General features: G+C 40.9%; 1 protein-coding gene across 5 annotated transcripts in view; it reads left to right on the plus strand.

Moving 5' to 3' along the window:
• The window catches only part of BICRAL (BICRA like chromatin remodeling complex associated protein), a 68,351-nt gene that overhangs the window by 9,605 nt on the left and 40,038 nt on the right, over positions 1-18,708 (plus strand). The window contains exons 1-2 of one of the 5 annotated variants that reach the window (XM_024101240.3): positions 8,753-9,534; positions 18,372-18,457. The exons of 1 other annotated variant lie outside the window; for it this stretch is intronic. The gene's annotated coding sequence lies outside the window, so the exon portion shown is untranslated. 3 more of the 5 variants (XM_008163264.4, XM_065589517.1, XM_005301257.5) reach the window with 3 other exon arrangements.

The raw sequence follows: 18,708 nt of genomic DNA on the forward strand, positions 1-18,708 counted from the left end.
GAGGGAGTTCCAAAACTAAGGGGGCCTCCTGGTTAACACCCTGTCAGCAGCCCCCTCTCTCTTACAGTAGTGGGGCTCTAGCTCAGGTGCCCCCACTGATACAATTTTGACAGTATAGTACAGGGAGAGAGATGGTCTCTCCAGTAAGTGGCATCTAGGTTAAGTAGGGCTTTCCAGGTTAAAAATCAACATTTTAAATTCTACCTATTATTTAACAAGTAGCCAGTGTAGATCCAAAACCATGAGCATAATGAGCTCATGGCAAGATATCTAAATTAGCTGCTGAGCCCTGCACCAGCATCAGTCTCTGGATAGATTTAAAATGTAGTCCCATCAAGAGCACGTTGGAGCAGTCTAATCTGGAGGTGGCAAAGGTGCGGAAGACAACTGCAAAATCTAAATCTGATAGAAACAGTTTCAATTTTTTAGCTGCGTATAATGGGCAGGGTAGGGAGGGGACAAATCTGATTTGGTTGTAGTTGCTGTCTGATCTTCTGATAGCTTGGAATCTAGCCAGACTCCTAGACTCTGCACCTGTTCCACAAATGATCAACATCAACAATTTGCCTAATTCAGGCAGGCAGAAATTATCTTTGCCATCTCTTCTGGTTGTTTCCTCTAACAACCAACATCAGTCTAGTCTAAGCAGATAGCTCTCATCCACTAAGATAACACTGCTCTACAGCCAAAATGCTTCTGAAATAAATGTAGTCAAACTTTACTAATTCTGGGTCACTGAGAACGAAAATGATGCTTAAAATTGTTGATTGGCTCTAATTTTCAAGATATGCTATTGGGTCAGTATATACGACCTTGACTTGGGAATGGCGGAGGATAAGTGAGTTATAAAGGGAAGGGATCTCAGTTTAAACCAGAAATGACTAAAATACATCTTTGACTGGATCTATGAATAAATCTATGACTGGGTTTGGACAGTACTTGCTTTTTAGTCAAAACAATGAATGATGCAATCTGAAGCTGGTATTGCATCATACATGATATGAATTGCATCATGTTATTCCTAGAAGTCATGGATGATGCAATCAAAACGAAGCTTACATCACTCTGCTGAACAAATTGCCCTAGATCAGCTCTAGAAATCATACAGTGTCGTACTCTCTTATTTGTCAGTGTTTGATTTTACAAAGGGACACATTTCTGTTTAGCCAAAGTGAGCAGAGATGCCTCGTACTTGTGTGAACAGTGCAGATAACTTCTGATATGTTTGTGATGAAGTGACTTTTGCATCACAAAAGCACAGTATAACCACTATGGTTAAGAAAGCCTATCCCCTTTATTTTGGCTGCAAAATTGGAGATCAGGACAAGAGGTGGGCCCACACATGTGCTGCAACACTTGTGCAACAAATCTTCGCCAGTGGTTGAACAGGAAAAGGAAATCTATGTCTTTTGCAGTGCCAATTATTTGGAGAGAGCCAACAGATCATATCAGCAATTGTTACTTCTGCACGGTGCCTCCAGTTGGGAAAGGTGTGTCAAAGAAGAAAAAGTGGACTGTGCTTTATCCAAACATTCCATCAACTATACGCCCAGTACCCCACGGAGAAGCACTGCCGGTTCCTGATGCACCAGAATTATTCTCACTTGAGTCAGACGAGGAAGAGGAAGAGGCTGAAACTTCTGGTCCTGAACCATCAATGTCACAGGACCCACATTTTCTCCCATCCTCCTCCTCTGAACCACACCTCATAACACAAAGTGAACTGAATGACCTTGTCAGGGATTTGGAACTACCCAAGAGTAAGGCAGAGCTGTTGGGCTCCAGACTACAGCAGTGGAATCTCCTGGCAGGTGATGTTAGGATTTCCATGTTCCGTGACCGTCAAAAGGATCTTGTCCCATTCTTCTTCATGGAAGGTGATCTTGTAGTCTGCAACAACATCGATGGTGTGATGGCAGCCCTCAACATCGTTCACGATACAGATGAGTGGAGACTGTTCATTGATTCATCGAAGACGAGTCTTAAAGCTGTTTTATTGCATAATGGCAATGTTTTGCCATCAATTCCAGTTGGTCATGCAGTCCATATGAAGGAAACCTATGACAACATGAAACGACTTTTGAGGTGCATAAACTATGACCAACATCAGTGGCAGCTTTGTGGCGATTTGAAGGTTATTGCTCTCTTGCTTGGTCTGCAGACTGGATACACAAAGTACTGCTGTTTTCTATGCGAATGGGATAGTCGTGCAAGAGATTCCCACTACATCAAGAAAGATTGGCCACTCCGACAGTCATTGGAGCCTGGGAGGAAAAGTGTTCAGCATCCACCACTTGTTGAATCAAGGAAGATTTTGTTACCACCCTTACACATCAAGCTGGGTCTGATGAAGAACTTTGTCAAGGCCATTGACAAAACACAAGCAGCTTTCAAGTACCTCTGTGGAAAATTTCCAAGGTTAAGTGAAGCTAAGATAAAGGAAGGTGTCTTTGTTGGTCCTCAGATTTATGAACTTCTTCGAGATGATGCATCTGACCATGCACTGCATGGCAAGGAAAAGACGGCATGGAAAGCCTTCCAGTTAGTGGCAATAAATTTTCTTGGAAACAACAAGGCAGACAACTACAGGTTGTTGGTGGAAAACCTCCTCAAGGCATACAAAAGCCTTGGTTGCAACATGTCACTAAAGATACATTTTTTGCACTCTCATCTAGATTTTTTTCCACCGAACTGCGGAGCAGTGAGCAACGAGCACAGCGAGCGATTTCACGAGGACATTGCAACAATGGAGAAACGCTATCAGGGCAAATGGAGCCCATCAGTGCTTGCAGACGATTGCTGGACAGTGACAAGAGATGCTCCATTTAATGAATACAAGAGACAAGCCAAGAAGCGCCGAGTAGACACTGAATAGGACTAAACTATGTACATAGTAGTTTTTTGCCTTTTGTTTCATAATAAATTTTATTTATATAACCCTTTTGCTGATTTTTAAAGTGTTACATAAACAGGACAGGTAAAATATTATCATGTAAAGCAACCATAAACACTAAAAAACCTAGGTTTACAATTTATGATTAAAACTCTACTATCTACACAATATACATAGACATAAAATGTAAAAACTTAAATATCTTAGAAACAGTAGCCAATCAGTTGTTTTAATTGTCGTATTTGAATTCAGCACATCAAAATACATAATAAATAGCACATTTTATCTCTGAAGCAGACGACTTCTCAAAAATTGTAGACCAGTATAATTGACCACTCTGGTACTCCTATTCCAAACACCATATCAAGAGTACTGCCCAGCATGAGAGTTGATCCAGCAACCATCTGGCATAGATTTACGATTGTCATGATGGCCATGAACTCTTGAGTTTATTCAGAGAACTTGTCATCCACATGGAGATTGATGTACTCTAATCTCTTACTATCAGCTTTGGTGTCTTTAAACCCACAATGGTGAGCAACCTTAGCAGCTCCTAGAAGGATTCCATTGTGCAGCAGGGTGAGTAACAGATTAACACCAATCTCATTGTAACACTGTTCCAGGACTCTCAGAGAAGCAAGACGTAGGCCGCTATATATGTGATCCGTTTTGGAGTAGATTTCTTGCATTTTTGGTTGGATGTAAACAAAACAGTTACACCACACTGATCTTCCTTCATTTCATGCTGGCACTGAATACTCAGCTGAAGTATTGTCCAAGCATGTTTTGGCAAACCTGCAAAGTCAGAGGCCTCATCTTTCACTGAATCCTGAATCGTTCATTCAAAGTTGAACCTGCAATAATCGGTAGGACAAGATCATTGTCCATTGATATCCTCTCCTTTTGAGAACAATTTTGGTATAGCCAAAAAAGTCAGTCAAACATCTCAATAATATGTATTTTCCCCTCTGTCTCCCCCTTCCCACTATCACAGGGTTCAAGGGACCATCCCCCAGGCCTCCAAATCCCAGCCCTTAGCAGCATTGCTCCACCTCCGGGGCCACCCTAAAACAACCACTTAAGAAGGGAACCAGATGCCAGAGCTAGATACCCAAATGCAGAACTCAAACCGAACAATAGAATGCATTTTGATACTATTATTACCATCCAAACAGTAAAATTATTCTCATTATCAACAGGCCATTTACCCCTGCCTCCCATCCCCAAGCTGAGTTCACCACCCCAAAGAGAGAAAACAAAAAGAAAATAATTTTTATATGTGTTGTACTATTTATTTTATTGTGAATTGTTATACATCATTCTAAGTGACTTGGTGGTGGATATGGGGAGACACTTCAGAAATAAAACTAGTATTAATTCTGAAAGGACATAATCTTTGTTTTCCTTGTATTACATGTAGTATAATCACCTACTTCTACTTGTCAAATGTTAAGCTCAAGCACATTAATGATTATATGTCCATAAGAACTTTTCTATAATCCAAAATGTAGAGGAGGTTTTACATTTGCTTTTGAAATGAGTTAATCATAGTTGTTTCTTTAAAATTACAGCTAATATACTGATAATTTAAAAGTTTAGTTTTTTGTCTTGTTTTGGATTAAAATTATATATATATTTGGCTATAGTAAAAGGCGAGGCTTTGTATTAAAAATAGGAAAGAAAAGCAAAAGAAATCACTGTTTAATTGGAGTTTTAGAGCAACAGCTGTAAAACTTGCTTGGCGTGTCTTAATTGCCATGAGTAATAGAAAGAGGCTTCAAAAAGTAATCCTTTGCAATGCAATATAATAATTATATTCCAACCAAAGTGCAGTTGTTTTAAAACTAAGTCTGTACTGAACCAGTTAGAGAGCTGGGTGTCACAAATAACAGGTGTGGAGAAATATGTATCAATGTACGCAAAGAAGAGCTATCCTCAGGAAGCAGGGACTGAATTTAGAGCATGAGAGTCCCCAAGAAAAGATTCCTTAAGGACAATAAACCTCAAGTGCCATATGACTTTAAATGGGTCATTAAACACAAAGTTTATGTACAAATGATGGAGCACAAATACCAGTTTTCTGTTCTCTTCCAAACATGGCCAGACCTCTTTCCAGACCTGGAAAAATATGTTTTCAGAAGCAGCGTGTTTGTATTTTCAAGTCCTTGTTCATTAAATGTGACAAAAAATATTTTTAGTTTTCACTCTTCGATATACGTTCCCACACAAAAAACTCCACTTAACACTGAGTTAAGGTTAGACTGCTTATCTCACCAACAAAAAACATGAAACATAAGGAAGTATACAGTAAGTCATTCAGCAAATCTTCTACACTCCACTCATCACATCCCCTTCTCAACCACAGCTGCCTCCCTTTCACTACCCACACATCTTCATCCTCAACCTGAACAACCAGCCTTCACTTAGCCATATTTATTGGGTTTGTGTTACTTTCATAAGTTACAGTATACATAGTTCTGAACGTGGTTTTGTACTGGTTTGTAACTGTGGCATAGTATCAGATTAACAATAGTGGCTGTGAGGATTTTTAAAAAACATTTAGGAAGTTTTGTGAATGGATGATGTATGTTGGTAATTTTTTGCAATTAGGCAGTAATTTTTGTGTGGAATTATCAATGTGGTATGTTTTATTATATTTATGGTCAGAGTTCAGGTTGAACATTGGTTGTTCAGGGAGATGAAGGAGACATGGATCACGTGTGCTGGATGGGAAGTACTTAATGAGTGGAGTGGAGCTGGGGTATTGAATGAGTTTTTACAGTTTGCATTGGAGGATGATGCAGACTAGCAATCTTAACTCAAAGTTTAAAACTGGAATTTCCCAGTTTTGTACATGTCAATACTATGTGACAGCTATCCATGTGAACTATCAGGGCCGGCTCCAGGCACCAGCTTACCAAGCAAGTGCTTGGGGCGGCCACACTGGAGAGGAGCGGCACGTCCAGCTGTTCGGCGGCAATTCGGCGGACGGTCTCTCACTCCTGCTCGGAGCGAAGGACCTTCCGCCGAATTGCTGCCGCAGATCGCGATTGCAATCGCAGCTTTTTTTGTTTTGTTTTGTTGTTTGGCTGCTTGGGGCGGCCAAAACCCTGGAGCCGGCCCTGGAACAACTAAAAGAACAACAACAAATCTTTTCTTCCATGTCATCCTGTTGAGATCTTGTTCCCCTCCATGCCTGATTATCTGCATACTCTCACCCCACCAATATTCTTGCTTCTTATCATGGCCCCCTACTACTTTCAGCTTTTAACTGTTGATCTGTCTGTACATATAGACGTATTTGTGGTTTCAAGGAGTAGGGATATGGGGCCAGGGGTATGAGGCATACCTTTCAACCGGCTAAGCTCCAAATGTACAATGCCGTGTGACAAAGACCCAAAATTAAGGACACATGCAGGGAATTTAGGATGCTGTGAAACTAATTCCTTTTAATGTAAATAGATAATTCGGTAATCTTTTTCTTGTAATTCTGTTGCGTCTAAATAATTTTCAACAATAAAAGTAAAGGGAGATGCCAAATTTGTGTAGATTGTAGGTCACTTTGGCATTAAAATGAGTGACATCAATCAAAATGAGATATTTGAGGGGCAGGTTAGTGGGCCATGAGGGTTGTAGAGGGAAGAGAGCACGTGGGAGTGAATGGGGATGTGGGAGACAGGGGCAGTAGGGGGTAAAGAATAGAGAAATGGGACTTGAGCGCTGGGAGAGACCTGCAGGTGGAAAAGGGGAATGATGTTTCATCAGACTGCAGCTTCTCTCCCCTCTATTTCTCTTAGCTCAAGCTCTACTTTTCACCCCCACAGCCTCTCTTCCCCTGTCCCCCACAGTTCACCTCTCCCCATGTCTCCATATCCCTGCACACCTGCTATAGCTCCTTGCCACACCATGCCCTCCCAAGGATTTCTGTGCCTCCACAACCTTGCTCTGCCCTGCTCCCCACATTTCTGAGCATCACTATTTCTCTTGGTTCTCTATGGTGGTTGAGAAAGTTGGTGGAGCCAGGGAGCAATCAGGATGTGTGTAGTCGGGAATTTGGGGAATAGAATTTTAATTGGGGGAACAGGCTTTGGAGGAACCACATTGGCACTTGAAGGTCTTCCCCATCACTGCTGGCTCTGTTCCCTGGTGCACTAAGTCAGCGTGGACATGGGGAGCACTTGATGGGATTATACCTCAGTGCAGGGACACCTGCAATTCCCCTTTCAAAAAGGAAGCATTTTTAAATGTTTTAAATATTAAATTCAATAGTCCTCTGAAAAGTTACTGTTTTAAATCTCAGAGGGGTAGCCGTGTTAGTCTGAATCTGTAAAAAGCAACAGAGGGTCCTGTGGCACCTTTAAGACTAACTTACTTCTGTTAGTCTTAAAGGTGCCACAGGACCCTCTGTTGTTTTAAATCTGAAGAACAAATTCAAACTTTAAAGTGGAGAACAGTGGGATTTTAGTCCTGCTTTAAGTGCAAATCTCATTATTGTCCGAACTATTGAGTCCTTTCCAACTTCTTGTCTTTATTATAAATTATAAACTGTGTAGGCCAAATTCTATCCCTAAACTTGTTGAACCACATAGATCTTAGGAGCAGTAGTGGAGGCAAGGTGCCTCAGTACAGCCATCTACCACTTCATCAGCTCCTGGACTCTGGACAGCAAGGTTATTGCCCTAGACACTCCCTCTAAGGGGGAGGAAGTGCAAGTTACTGCAGCCTCTACAGTAATTTACATTGGCTTCCTTCTGTTTTTTTGACAGAAGACCCCACCAAAAATCATTTGACCCGTCTCCCCTTTCTTCTCACTTTGCACTGCCCTTTCACTACCTGTGGAACCCTAATGGTGGTGCTTTGCAGGACTGTGGAAAAGGAGCCAGTACTTCCCTTCCAAAGCCAGGCTCTCCTCTGCTCACCAAATCAGAAGAAAACATAGGGACCTGTATTTGGAGCCCAATCCAATAGTTCTTAATCATGCAAAAATATCATTGAGGTCAATAATATTGAATGGGGTGTAATTCCAGGAAGAGTTTGGTCCAAATTGCATTTTGCCTGAATAAGAACCCCAGAGGTGGTGTGCTTTTGTGTGCTTCATTTTGTGTGGGATAACTTGTGTGGGATAGGCCCTTTTATAGCTTCATTTTAGGGTGGGATAACTTAAACTATTAAAAATAACATTAACCACATCTACATTTAAAATTAGGACGTTTAGATACTAGCTGTACAATAATCAAACATGTAATCTGGCCCTTGGTTTCTCAGAGAGGTTCTACTTATATCACCATAAGCATTTTTTTGAAGTTGGTCATTTTATATAAAAACTGAAAATTAGTATTTTCTGGGACTTAAGAAATAATGAAAGAAAAATAGTGCTGCCAAATAAAGTCCCCAAATCCTGGTCTCTAAAGACCTTTAACAAAATTAATTTTTCAAGAAGGGTGAGGGGAAAAATAATTTTAGTCCACAGCCTATAAACTTTCCTCCCCCTGCTTTTTTTTGTAAATTGCTCATTTATGAAACTACTTTCACGCAAATAAAAAATTCTGAAAACTAAAACTTGCAGCAGAAAAAGGAGAAACTGGTCTTTAAAGAGCGATAATAACGTTACCTATAAATCTTTTCAATGTAAGAATCAGGACGCAATCCTCAATGAGATTTTTGTAAACAAGACTTATACGATCATATCCAAATTTTATTTTGAAGAAGAATTTATTTTAATGTTACTACTTTGTTCTGAAAGAAAACATTTCGGCTATTTTAAATTATATTGTACATTAGAAACCCAGATTTTTAAAAGAATAAAAATTATAATATATTAATACTTTTAAGTGACATAAATAATTACAGAATTCAGTATACCAACAAGTTCACTCCCTGACAAGCTTTGGATCAGATCTTGCCTTTCTAGATTATTCAAAACTTTAAAATCAATGGAAATTCTGCCTATGCAGTGGCTTCAGGACTTGGATCTGAATGTTCACTTTATTACTGCTGTCTGACATTTCTAATTAAACTTGCTTTTAATTAAGGTATTTTTTGGAGGTGGGACACAAATCCATAATTCACATTTTTTTTAAAAATATAGAAACGTCAGTAGATTGCAACTTTTAACAGGAAGAAACCTGTTTTATACATCTTTAGATTAAAAATATACAAAAATTGTCCAGTATTTTACAACTTCAGTCTGGAAGAAATCTTGGAGGTTTTCTACATCTTTTTAGGAAAAAATACAAGGTTTTGTTTTTTAAACAAAAATAAAAGAAGTAGATTACAACTTCTAACGGAAAGTGAACAGCTCAGCTATTTCTAGATGGTCAGATCTACAGTTCTCTTTAAAAAAAAAAACTTTTTAAAGTGTCTGACTTTAAAAAATGAAGAACAGAGTGTTAATTAGAGCTTGGAAAATAATAATAACGTCTCTGTGTGGTGGCTGCGTGTGTCTTTCTCTCTCCGTGTGGCTGGCAACTCCTGCTCTGCTCTGTGCTGTGCTCTCCTCTCTCTCTCTTTCTCTCTCTCTTCCCCCCTCCCTGCCTCCCTCCCTTCTCTCTCTGTCTCTCTCTCTCTCTCTCTCTTACACTGCCAGCCCCTGATGTGATGGCGAAGAAACCCCGTTGACAAGGCACTGCTTTTTCATGACGGTGAGTTTCCCTTTGAGTGTATTATAATTTTGTGATAAAAATTTCAAGGAAAAAAAAACACACAACCTCCTTCCTCCCTTCCTTCGGGGAGGGAAAAGAGAGGGGGGAAATCTATCTCCAGACAGACAGAAAAGAAAGAGGAGCAAATTAACAACCAGGAGTTGCCAAAACCAGGATATTAGGTTTCAGCCCAGAGAGCTATTGGCTCTGGGGCTATGTATATAAATATATATCTAGAGAGAGCGAGAGGGGAGACAGGGAGAAAGAAGAGGGATATTTTGGTGGGTGGTTGTTGGGCAGATGCTAATTCACATGGAAATGAAATATTTATTTCTTTTTCAGCGAGGCTGCGGTGGTGGCTGCTGAGGCCACTTGGAAAAAAAAAGTTGTTTCTTAAAATAAAGAGGAGAGAGAGGAGAGAGATAAGGTGTCAGGTCCAGGCTGATAACTGCAGAGAGGGGAGAGGTTTGGGGTGTTTTTTTCCCCCTCTTCTTGCTGATGCCATGCAAATGCAGGAGAGGAGGGGAAAAAAGTCTCTTTTAATGACTCATTGATTGAGCTGGTTTAAAATTAGTTGTTGTTGGTCTTTTTTTTTTTTTTTAATTTTCCGCCCCCTTGATGGCCATCAAGAGAGGGCTAGAAAGAGGAGAGGGAGAGAGTGTGTGTGCGTGTGTGAGTGTGAGAGAGTGAGGAGCGAGGGGGATAGAGAGAGTGTGAGAGGGAGAAAGAAAAATAATCTTTTCAAATCTCCTCCCTCTTTTTTTCCCCCCTCGTTTCTTTGCTTTTCTCTAAAGCTCTCTGGGCTGTGAAACACTCTTTCTTCCTCCTCCTCAGGAAAATGGAGACACTTCGTCTCTCTCCTGCCTGCGTGGGGCTGGGAAGGATTTTTCTTTTTTTCTTCACTCCTGGCTTGATTTTCCCCCCGCTACCTGCTTCCACCAGCCTGATCTTGTAATTCCTCTGAATTTGTTTCTCTGATGTGTGTCTGCTGCGGATTTATTTTTCATCGGTTTTATTGTAGCCACTAGATTTTGTGGGGTTCTTGGCAGGTTGCTTCTGAATTTGCCCGTCTTTATTTTTTCCACGGCGTGGAACTGAGGATCCCTGGGTGCGCGTGCGATTTTGGGGCGGTGGATTTGAGTTTAATCGTCTTTTTTTCCCCTTTGTAGGATCAGCCCCCCCCCCGAACGTATTTTCCTGTAATCTATTTTAAAACGTAATAATAAACCGACTCTCTCTAGTAACCCTTGCGGGTTTGCATTTTAAGGGCTGTGTAGCTGCTGCTTGGATTTTCTGCGTATCTGGTTCATCGGATTATTCCTCTGAGCATTTTCTGAAAAATCTCGCTTTGAATTTGAGCCAACACCGAACAGTGGTGGCGTTATGGAGGGGCTCCATTGAAACCTTCCGAGCGGAGGAAGGGCAAAGTCGTTGTTGGGGTTTATTTTTATTTTTATTTGGGGGGGGGGGGTGGACGGTTGCTTAGTGTTACCCGTTTTCTCCTCCAGCCTTAATAAAAAAAATCCTCTTTCCGATCACGGGGTTGTGGGGAATGTGCAGTAATCTGGCATCGCATTTTTAAAAACATCCTCTACATGCAGGGGACCGTTTGTGTTTGTAAAGTGTTATTTAATAAGCGGGGGGACGGGGCGGCTGAGGCCTGACACACTCTCTGCTCGCCCCCGTCTCGTCAGGATTGCAGTGAAAAGGCGCGAGCCCCGCTGCTGCTGCTGCCTGTGGACCGGGCGGCGTGTTTGCCGCGCCGGGCCGCTCGCTGTGTGTGACTGGGAGAGCGGGAGAAGATGGCGCTGGCTGGCTGCCTGCCAGCGTTTGTTGCGCAGTTTCACTGTGACTCTCCTCCCTCCTGGCCTCCTCCCCCACAGGCGCCATTTTAAAGCCCTGGGTGGTTGTTGGGGGTTTTCTTTCATGTTTCATTCCACTGTGTGGGGCGCCGCCCTCCTGTGCCTATCTCAGGCCATTTCCTTTGCTCATTCAGCCTGTTCAAAATGCTGCTTGTCCAGCAAAGAGCACTTCAGTCCTCCTTTCGCTGGTCTCCTTCACTGTGGAGATGGGTGTGAAAGCGCTCGCCCTCTCTTGGGGGAAGGGGAGATGGAAGAGCATGTTGCTGAGTCTGTTAAGGAAAAATGACTCGGGTATTTATTTTGCTCTCCGTAGCTGTTTCAGGAAGGGGCCCTTACACATCTCCTCCAAGTCTCTTCCCTGCCTCCCTCTTTCAAAGTGTCCCCACAGCCCTTGACTAAGCTGCCACAGCTAGGGGTGCACTCCTGGGAGGTGTGAAGTGCTTTCAAATCCAAATGACTTCTGTGGGGTGTGAGGGAGTTTCTGTGTCCCAGAGGGTGGAGACCTTGTTGTTTAAAGGCTGGTAATGTGAGTGGAATATTTATTTGTTTACCTGTGAATCCAAAATGTGTTCCAAACTTGGGGAGGGAAACACTCCCTCATTCGAAATTCATTTCACAGCGAGATTAAAAGCATTTCTTTCCTTGTGGTGAAGGCTGCTGTCTCAGGCTATGATAATAATCGAAACAAGGCATGTTAATAAATAAAAAAGTAATAGGAATAGAGATTTTTGAAATGTCTCAATACACATGACAAAAATTCTTCATCAATAGAAAGACGATAAAACCCGCCTTTAAATAGCCTTGCAAAATTCTACTTAGCCACATGCCTAGGGCAAGTAACCCATTTGGTGGGTGAGTAAACAACAAATTTTTATTATGCTCTGCAACATAGACATGAATGAGTATTTTGTGGGTGGGGTGGGATGGGGAGAGGGCTGGTATGTTTTCATGATCATTTTTAAGACTGATTTTAAAAGAATTTCCCAATGAGAAGGCTCCCGCCCACTGGCTGAAACATGGTAGTTCTGTTATGATGAAATGGTTTTAGTTTTTTGTTTTGGAGCTGTGTGTATTTCAGTGAGGCCATTGAAATCTCCCTCCTATTTAAAAAAATAAAACTTTATTTAAATTCTACACAGCTTAAGGTGTACCCATTAATGTGTGCATTTAGAAAAAGGATAAAATCTCTATTCAGGACAAATGAATGAACTCTGTCAAACTGTAAAAAAACTACTGAAGCATGTGGCATATTGTTTATTTCCCTTTGAATTTTATGCTTTTTGATATATCACAGTATGTCCCTGTCGAACTCAGACCTCTCATTCTTTTATGATGGTACTGAAAGACTTTCTCATTTGGGATTAATTTTAAGTCATTTTTAAAAGCCTTTGCCTATTGGTGATGAAAGGATTTTGAGTTGTATTTTCAGTGAGAAATTAAACATTTTCCTCATTTAATTTTTTTTTAAATCTCTCCCTTTATATAAACTATAATGTCTAGAGCATATCTTGATACAGCCCTATTAATGCTTATTTGTTTTTTTGAAGACAATCCATATTAATGACAGGACAATAAACTCTTCCAAATTCATTATTTAAAGTCAATTAAAAGGGAGTGGAATTCTTGTTTGCTTACCTCTGAATTTTATATTTTTTAATACATGAAAATGTGTCACTTTCAGAGCTGTTATTTTACATTATTTTGCTAAGAATAATATTGAGGGCGTGAAGGAGGAGTCATTTTATTAATAGTACTGATTATTTACACTACAGAATATATCTGATTTGCACTAATGATTGGGAGATCCCTTGTGAATTATTGTACTAATTTGTGCAAATTAGTAAGTAAGTGACAAAAATACCGTAACAATACCAAGGATACTGTGTCAGTAACTGCTCAATCCTGCAAATGCTTAAATACATGCATATGTTTACTTGTGAGAAGTTCCAAACATTTACAGGATTGGGACCTAAATGTACGAAGGGAATTTTAACAAGCGACATTTTGGCCTGGCCTCCACTTGAAAGTTTTGCTGGCACAGCTGTGTCAAAAGTGTGGAAAATTGCATTCTTAATTAACCTACCTGTGTTAGCAAAAGCCTCTGTATAGCAGAGGATTCAGGGGGACTGGGGCAAAGCAATTTCGGGGGCCCCTTCCATAAAAAAAAAGTTGCAATACTATAGAATACTATATTCTCGTGGGGACCCCTGTGGGGCCTGGGACAAATTGCCCCACTTGCGCCCTGTACCCCCCCCCCCCGTCCCCCTCCCGGTGGCACTGCAGTATAGATGCAACTATACCATTAAAAAAAAGTCCTTTTGCCAAGGTCTAGGCTCCAGGAAAAAATAAATAAACCCAGTAATGATAAGTAAATAAAAAGATTTCAGGGTCCGTTCAAAAGTGTCTGCTGGTCTGGATTTGGCCCGTGGTCACCTATTGACTACCCGCAGTATAAGCTATATTCGCAGAAGTGCTCTTTTGACAGTGTAAACTGCTTCTCTTCTACCAATATAGCTATACCAGCAAAGAGAAGATACTGGTGTAGATGTTGCTTATATTGGTAAACTGCATCTTTGCTGGTATTGCAGTGCCCCCTCCCAAGTAAGATTAGTGATAGCAACAAAAGCACATTTTTTCTAGTATAATTGCGTCTATGGTAGTGCTCGTGCTGGCACAGCTATATAAGTCGGGATCACACTCTTTTACACCCCTAACCAACATAATTTTGTTAACAAGAACATGAGGGTAGCCACAGTTATACCTGCAAAAAAGCCCTTTTGCAAGTATAACTTATTTTGTTTGGAGAGCTGGTATAAACTATTCTGGACAGTATGAAATGCGTCTCCATTAGGAAGCTTTATTGGTATAGCTATACTAGCATAGCTGTACCAATAAACCCTTTCTAGTGTGGACAAGGCCTTTGTGCTTGCTTACTTTAGGGCATGGCTACACTGGAAACTTAAAAGCGCTCCCGCAGGAACGCTCCCGCAGCAGTGCTTTGAAGTGCGAGGGTGGTCATGCACAAGCACTAGGGGAGAGCTCTCCCAGCGCGCCTGGTAATCCACCTCCACGAGGGGATTAGCTCAGGGCCTGTTTACACTAGCGCTTTAAAGCGCTCAGACTTGCTGCGCTCAGGGGAGGTGATTTTTCACACCCCTGGCCCAGCAAGTTAGAGCGCTATCAAATGTAAGCGTAGACAAGCCCTTAGAAAGTTTTGAGTCTAATTACATCAGTATAAAGCAGCAGAAAAAAACCCTCTAGTGTGGATGCAGTTATACTGGTTTAAAAGTGCTTATTCTGGTATGGGAAGTGAAAGTTAGATGGGTAAAAGGCACCTTTATACTGTTATAACTGCATCCTCCACACAAGAGCTTATGGTGGTATAACTACGTAGGTAAAAAAAATCACACCCCTAAATGACATAGTTATACTGTTACAACTTTTCTAGTGTAGACCAGGTCTTTGATTTAGTTATAGAAATCTGGTTTTGCTTTGTTTTTTCATTCAGAATAATTGAGTTTATAGATCAATGAAATGAGAATTAACAAAAATAATTAACACTATATAATACATCCTTTCCCCTCTTAACTGGATTCCTCATCTAGATGATGTATCTTCTAGAATTGTTTCAAGAAGCATTTTGAATGAGGAAAAGGTTTTAAAAAATGTCAGCGAGACAAATCTTCCTTAAAATACTTTGCAAAGTCCTTCATCGCAAGGTAATATTTAAAAAACAAACAAAAAAGCTTTAAAGTTAATTACAACTCGAAGGGCTAATCTTGTAATACTTCACTCACGCAAAACTCCTATTGACTTTTGGCTGTCTACACTGTATTTTCGTCAGTAAAACTATTGTCGGCTGGGGTGTGAAACAAACACCCTCGATTGACAAAAGTTTTACTGACAAAAAGTGCCCGTGTGGACAGCGCTTTGTCAGTGGGAGACACTCTCCCGCTGACAAAGCTACCGCCCCTCATTGGGGGTGGTTTTATTTGGTCGGCTGGAGAGCTCTGTCCTGGCGACAAAGAGCGGCTACACTGTGTACCTTACAGTGGCACAGCTGGACCTTTGTAAGGTGCACAGTGTAGACGTAGCCTTAGTATGAATTTTGGCTGAGTGAGAAGTTACAGGATTGGGCTCTAAGAGCTGAGTTTATTAAGAACTTTGTGGACTGTGGGTGAAATCCTGGACCTACTAAAGTGAATGCCAAAACTCCCATTGACTTTCGGCCAAATGTCTTTCTTGATGATTTCCACTCTAGTTTTCTGGGGTAAAGTACTAAGTACTGTTAGTTCAGTGTGTTCAAACATTCGAACTGTTCATTCATATATTAGTTCAATGTGTTCAAACATTATTTGGTTTCTAGGACAGGATAATTGAAGAGTACATAGTGTCATGTTCAGCATGAGTTATCACCAGCAATGCAGTATTACTTCATACATTCCTCTTTACTTTAAAGGTGTTCTTTCTGTCTTTTCCAAGATACCTGATTATTACTTTAGTTACTAGTCAGGTGTATTGACAGGAATGCTGTTGAAAATGTCTGTACTGACCCTGTTTTACAAGTAAATTAAGTAATCAAATTCTGTTCCCAAAATTTTAAAATCTGGGATTGCATTAGGTCACTTTCTCTGTCCAATATCTTTAAAAAATATGTAAACATAGCAAAAGAGCATGAGATACAGTTGTTGTGAACAGCAAATTAAATAAAGCCAACTGAAGAAACTGGTACAAGAAATTATTCATAACCGTATATTGCAATATAGCAGATACTGTAACATGCTATGATAGTGAATATGGTGGTGTTTTGAAATATTCAAGAACATCTCAGCACATAATAGAAAAAGAAGTACCAGGTTTAGGCAACAGCACTGGGAGCTTCAGGAATCTATACAGACTTTAGACCAGAGGGGGGCAAACTACGGCCTGCGGGCCACATTCGGGGCCTGCAGGACCCTTCCCTCTAGCCTCCAGCTGCTGTCGGGGACAGGGGCAGAGCAAGCGAGGGCCCCCCTCCACCCCCAGGATGCTTGGCCCCTGTCCCCAGCAGCCAAGCCCAGACAGGGAGCGAGCCCTGCCCTACTGCCAGGGAGAGCAGCCAAACGAGCAGGGGAAACACACAGGGAAAGGACTGAGCCCACCTTTCCCCTGTCCCACACATAACGTGGGGCGGGGAGAGCAGGGAGGGTTGGATGGGGGGGGGCGGTCAATGGGTGGGGAGCTTGGGAGATTGGATAGGCACAGGGGTCCCAGGACTGGTCAAGGGGTAGCGAGCAGGGGGGATTGGACAGGGGACGGGCGTCCTGGCAGGATGGTCAGGGAGCAGAGAGCAGGAGTGTTTGGATAGGATGTGGGAATCCCAGGGGGCAGGGGGGGTTGGATGGGGGTAGGAGTTCCGGGGGGCTGGGTAGGGGGCAGGGGCCAGGCCCCAGCCTTCCCTACCAGGCCCTCCATACAATTTCTGTACCCGATGTGGCCCTAGAGCCAAAAAGATTGCTCACGCCTGCTTTAGACAGTAACTTAGTTTGACTTTCATTGATGTGCATATTCTTAAAATGTCAGCACATGTTTTACAGTTTTCACAGTACTGTACATCCAACCCTCTATGGATATATTTAGGGCCTTAGTACAGGTACATGAAATTCAGAATGGTTTCCCAAAACTCAGATGAGTCCTCCTTAGTTTTCTAAGCTATATTAACAATGAATGAAATTTAAGGAATATTTGAGTACTGGATGAACAGCCTTTATCTTTTTTTCCTTTGTACAGTGCTTTAGTGTGCATATATTACTTGCCCTTCCATTGCAGAGACTGTCTATGTCACTGTAAAAGGATACAATCCTCTAAAATGATTAATGCCTCCTGAAAGGGCATTAAAGTGTAGTGGGAGCCGAGGACACTTGCAGAGGTGTCTAGCAGCCCACCGGAGGTAGTACTTTATGTATTTAATAGGTGATTGTAGTGATGTATGTAATTTATAAAACTACTCTGTGATGTTTAGTATACATAATGTTATATACCACAAAGTAGTTTTCTCATCTTTTATCAACCATGGTTTTTCAGTAAGTTGGCATTAATATGCAAATTGTTCTAGTGCAAAATTTAAATTACACCTTTCTTGTCATAGAAGTACTTTGAGAATATTCATATATTTATTTATTTCCAGAATCACACAATTGATTTGCAACCTTATAATCTAATCTTTTAAATAAAATATTCCTCAATATGAGACCCCTAGATCAAAACTCCATTTTATAAAGAGAAAAAAGTTGAGATTTTAAATAAGTGCCAATGAAAAAGCAAATGTTTGGGATTCTATCTTAAAAATATAGAATGTAATTTGGAGTATAAATAAAGTACTATAGTTGTATAATTGCTGAGGCTTATCTTTGCCTGGGCCTGGGGAAAATATTTACAGGACACAGTTGTACCTTTATTAGAATCTGAACAGAAAGTACCGTTCGTGAGTGGATGGCTAACTGAAAAAGTTTACTGTACTTTTCTCAAATTAGTTTCACTTGCTAGTTTTAATGTATAAAAATGACACCTTGATAATAGTTCATCTGTTTTTCCACACTACTCTTTATATACATTTCATATTCTTAATTTTGGTGTAGTCAATCAAATTCCACAACGTTGGCCACTTTTTTCCAATGAACATTCTCTAGCAGTTCCTGGTGCATAATTTTCAAACTAACTGGGGTAGGGAAGAGAAATATATTTTAATAACGTTTCCTATACTCCAGTTGTGCAAAAATTGAAATTTGCTTCTTGAGAGCAAAAAAAATGTGGGGGAGCAAACTCCACAGCTGATCATTTATTTGCCTGGTAAGTTTTTGTGAGAGTCAGATAATATCCCCTTGTTGGAAGGTTCTCACAATGCCATTTTTAACAACATTTTGGAAATTTAAAAAACGAAAAAAATAGTAATACGGGTTTGAATTTATTTTTCTTTATTGTTTCTGTATATTGCAGAATTCTCAGACGATACAAGCCAGATTCCTTGCAGAGCTCCCTTCAATTACATTTGGGGCCTTGTTTCACTAGGAAGCTAACATATGGTAATTAACACATTGAAATGCTAGTATGGACAAGGCAGTTGTAGTTTTAATGCATTAGCAGGTCTATGTAAATGCATGATAAAATACACTTTTTTTTTTTTCTGATGTTGACGCACCCTCAGGGCAGTCTTGGCCCCATTGAAGTCAATGGGAGTTTGCCATCAAATTTAGTAGGGCCCAGATTTCACTCTGGGGGTTTTGCCTGTGCAAACACTGCAAGATCAGACTTATTGTGTTACACACAGCTTTGA

Source organism: Chrysemys picta, chromosome 3 (assembly GCF_011386835.1).
Source record: "Chrysemys picta bellii isolate R12L10 chromosome 3, ASM1138683v2, whole genome shotgun sequence".
Lineage (NCBI taxonomy): Eukaryota > Metazoa > Chordata > Testudines > Emydidae > Chrysemys > Chrysemys picta.